General features: G+C 44.1%; 1 pseudogene across 1 annotated transcript; it reads right to left on the minus strand.

The window, feature by feature from the left end:
* Window positions 1-3,174: 3,174 nt before the first annotated feature.
* On the minus strand, window positions 3,175-4,032 carry LOC308679347 (Golgi phosphoprotein 3-like; annotated as a pseudogene). Its single transcript has one exon. The product of its transcript is annotated as a Golgi phosphoprotein 3-like (transcript).
* Window positions 4,033-4,528: the final 496 nt, after the last annotated feature.

Consider the following 4,528-nt stretch of genomic DNA (forward strand, 5'->3'; position numbering starts at 1 on the left):
GAGAGGAAAAACACCTGGGGAGGAAATTCTTTTCTAGAGGGAAAAAAATAGAAAAGTAAATGGTTTTGAAACTCTTTTCTCCATACTGGTTTTCTGGTATTAGTACATTTTGTTAAGAAAATTCTTGTAGGTGAGAAATAATAGGCCTGGAAAGATTTTAGAAATCATCTACATCAGGAATAAATTATTCCTAGTTGTTTTGGACTATTATTTTTGGAAAGTTTAACACTGGTCACACTGCAAAAAACATTTCGGTAAGTTAGAGATGAAAGCAGTTGAAGGATACAGAGTTCTTGATTGCTCAATACAATGGAAGCACTGTCCACATTTTGCTTAAATACCTCAGGTAAAGAAAAGCTCAGGCAATCTTTGTCATTGTTACACAAGTCCCGGGATTATGAATCTTTCCCTTTTGCTTATCTAAAAACTGCTGCCCTGAATTTCTAGTCATACCCACTGGGCAAATTTTCTCATCCTAGGGCCTAGGCTCTCTTTAGATGTACTGTAGTTTTAGAATTCTCAACAAGACCATGTTAGCTGGGGAATTCTGGGAATTGAAGACACATATCTGGAGAACATCTCAATGTTCAGTCCAGTCACGCTCCATCTTCTTCAAAAAGGTCTTTCTTGTCTTCTATTTTGCTTCCCTTTAAATATCTTTCAAACATTCCAGAAAGGGCATGGTTTCTAGGGCTCTCACTGCTTTTTCTTCTCTGGATGAGTGTCGATTTCTCAGGATCAAATGCGATTTCTCAGGATCAAATGCAGCCTGATTAAGACTTTACATGTAATGGGCTGTGAGAATTCCATCAATGACCCCTTTTAGCCAACTGAGGTTAGAAATAAACCCTTCGAAAGCACAGAATCACAACACATAGGGGGCAAAAAAGCTCTAAATTCGGAATCTTTGAAACTCTAGCAATAATGCTCTCTGTTCATCCCTACCTCCTGGAGCCTGAGCCATGGTGCCTGTAAGCTGAGCTTATGAAACCAACTTCACAACAAGACTCTTCTTCCCTGGCCTCTTCTTTGTGGGAATAATTGCCTTGGAATATGTCAATATTTTAATATCTCGTGTCCTTTGCAATTTATAGTCCTTGCTCCATCTCCATTTCAGCACTGTGTATTTTTGTTGGCTTGCTTTCAGAGAGTTGACCATTCCAGAGCTGCACCCTACAGTGAAACCATGTTTTGATAATATGATAAGCAAAACAGAGAATACCAGAGGGTTCACCTATTATTATTACTGTGTTTCAATAATGCTCACACGATGCTAGTACTTGGCTGTGCATATCCTTGTGGAGGTCAAAGGGAGTCTCAGACATGTGTAGGCAAAACTTGAGGGAAGACGCTCCGAATTTAAAAAAAAAAAAGCAAAAGGAGTAAGGAAGGGATTTTGAATTAAGTTTATACTTGGTATAGATGACAGCAGGGAGTGCGTGTGGAGTGAGCTTGAAAATTCACTTCATTGCTTGAATACTTAGGCCCGGCTGTCAGTGCCAATCATAAGGTGTTTTCATATGGAAAATTCAAATCATGAAGCTGATGAGGTGATTTGGGGTCAGTCACTTTCACTCTGTCAATATCAGGATAAAATGGGGGAAAGGGGTTTTTGAAATAGCAGATAAAAATGTAACAAGTAAATGCATCAAAAATACTTGGTGGCAAGCCTAAGGTTGTGACTAGGATGGATGTTTGTGTTTTAGTTTCTCTGTGTCATTTTTTTAAAACAAAATCCATTAATTATATTCCATCGCAACATCAGCACATGACTTTTAAAATGTTCTGCATCAAATTCCATACACATTTTCATGTATATTTTTCCAATGTTTGCATGATATTACTGTGCAATATAATAAAGCATGCTGACATTTTTGCAACATATCCTTAATCTACTAATATAACTTTGTTTCAACTATTTTCCTTAAATAGGAAAAAAACACTTCTAGGATTATGGGTAAATTGCTTTATGTTATCGATGGGTATGTTTTTCATGGCTATATCCCCAGTGTTTAAAATGGATCAGAGTATTAAGAACTGTGGATTTCCAAAGCATGGGGCTGACTAAAAGACCATCCAACAGTAAAAGGAGAAAGCTAGACTGGATTTGCAACATGGAGCCTTTGACATATGTTGCTTGTCAACATTTGAACCAATCTTTTCAATAAAAGGATTAATAAAAAAAGATGTTTGAACAATATGGTCATTTTTTTCTATTTAGAATTTAATTTTCAGACCTTTCACCTATTTTCTTTTGCTTTGGCTTTTCTGAAAAGAGGCTCTAAAGCACAGCCCCGAGGCCAACGGGCCTCTTAAAAGTCTCACAAGATAGTCAAATAAAATAGAATGGGTTTTATCCCGGCCCCTAGCAGGAAAAACCTTGTTGGGAATTATGCAAGTCTAACCAGCTTTGTACAATGCATTCTGGCTTCAGTTGCTGTCAGGGTTGAACTCTTAAATTCAATCTAACCGGGGTGCATCTGAACGGCTATACCAGGAGGAGACAACTGGGGCGTCACTGCTCCTTGCCAGGACTCTCCGCACAACCTTTAGGCTCAAAAAGCAGAAACCAAACACGGCCGAGATTGCAATAGAAACTTGTGCTGTAATTCAACAAATGCAAGAACAGCACAAGGGGGGGGGGAAGCAAATGAACTTGGATTGAAGAAGAAGAAGAAAAAAACCTGACAAGACAAAAAGGGAGGTTGGGATCATGAGGTTAAGAAAGGGGAAGGGGGACAAGCGCACCTGCCAAAATGAATCCCCTTCCTCAATATGGCAAAAAAAGAGAGGATTTGGAGTGAGAGAAAACAGGGGGGGGCAGAGGAAAAAAACCTGTCTTTTTGTCCCAGACACAGACCCTCCTTCGTCTTAATCTGAGGTCTCAGAAAAAATGAACCAGGGTTAGGGTTAGGGAGGAAGAGCAATGCACAAACGCCTTGGTGGATCCCCAGATCCCTTGAAGAAGGTGTGGCGGTGGGGCTGGCGGTGAAGGCAGGGCTGTCCCTGTAATGGAATGAGCTCCCCAGGCCCAGCTACAGAGGCCAATGGCTAGCCGTGGTCACCAAAGGCTCCTGCCCAGGAAGGTGGAAGGACACCACCAAGCCAGGGGCTTCCCTCCTGGAGGACAAAAGGGCCGAAGCCGCTTGGAACCACTTCACTCGCCAGGAGGGTCTAGGATTTATTGAAGGCTGCCAACACAGCCCAGATCATCTCGGCGCCTGCTGCCTTGGCGGCCTCCACCTCAGGGTCCCTATCAATCAGATCCTTGGACCTATTCAAAGCCTCATCATACTTCTCATCCACCAGGCTGGTGAAGACATTCTCCAGGACGTCCAAGGCATGGGCCAGGACCAGCAGCGCCAAAGTCCTCCTGTCCATGCGGTGGGGGTCATTGACGCACCTGTCTAGGACGTTCTCCTGCAGCCGTTTCACCAGTCGCTGCTTCTCCGTGGTGTTGGTGACCGGGTGGGTGGTCATGTTGAAGAGGAAGTTCTGCTTCTCGGTGGTCAAGATGCCCTTCTCCACTAGATTCTTGGCAATCTGCTCACGGACGTTGCGCAGCTTGTACTGCAGCTTGAGGGGGGTTCCAGGTTTCACCTGTGAGCAGTTCAATCCAAGTCTGCACCATCTCGGCTGGCTCCGTGGCCTTTAGGTGGCATAGCATCTCATCCAGGAGGACGTCTCCAGTTGGGGCATCCAACTTCATGAGGACCTTTTGATCCAGCAGCCGTTTTTCCTCATGGACTGGGCCTCCAGCTGTATCCTCCCTCGCATGGTGAGCTCAGTGAGGATTCCCCCGCACAGTCCCGAGGAAATGCAGTCATTCCAGAAAGAGGTGTAGCCCTCTTTGTCCTTCAGACCCAAAAACAAGATCTCCTCCATGAGGGTGAGGCAGATGTCTTTGGAGTCTCCAGAGTCCTCTTCACCCACAGTCTGGTTGACCATGGCATCTTCTTCAGCCTCCACCCGCTTGTCTGTGTTCCTTCCAACTTCCACACGTTTTCCTCGATGGATCAAAGTTGCCATGGCTTCTCTGCTGGGTCTGTAAGCCCGCACTCCTGGCTCTGCCTTCCCAGCCTCTGCTCAGCCTCTGTCCTTGCCTTTCTCCGCCTGGGGCAGCGGCAGCCCCGGCTTCCTGGCTCACCTACGGGGAGGAAGGAGCCGAGAAGAAAAGCCCCAAAGGCTTCTCCCCCATCGCTTTCTGGTGCCCCCCTTCTTTTCTTTCCCCTTTTTATTATACTTGTTGTTTTTATACGTAAATCCTGCCTTGTGTATTTCTTATAAAGTGGTTTAGCCTAATAACCTTTAAAAATAATATATTGCTGTTTTGAATTCTTGTTTTGAACCACATGACATTTTTGTTGCTTTCCCAGGTATGCATACGTTTGAACTTTCTTTTTTCTTCTGTGCAGGAATTACTGAGGAAAATCACATTCTCGCTGAAGCGGCAAAGGGGAAGCAGCAAACAGAACATCTCCACTTCAACACTGCGAAGAAGGAAATAATCTACACATTGGCTACAGTT

The sequence above is a fragment of the Vipera berus genome (assembly GCF_964194415.1).
Source record: "Vipera berus genome assembly, contig: HAP1_SCAFFOLD_242, whole genome shotgun sequence".
Taxonomy (NCBI): Eukaryota; Metazoa; Chordata; class Lepidosauria; order Squamata; family Viperidae; genus Vipera; species Vipera berus.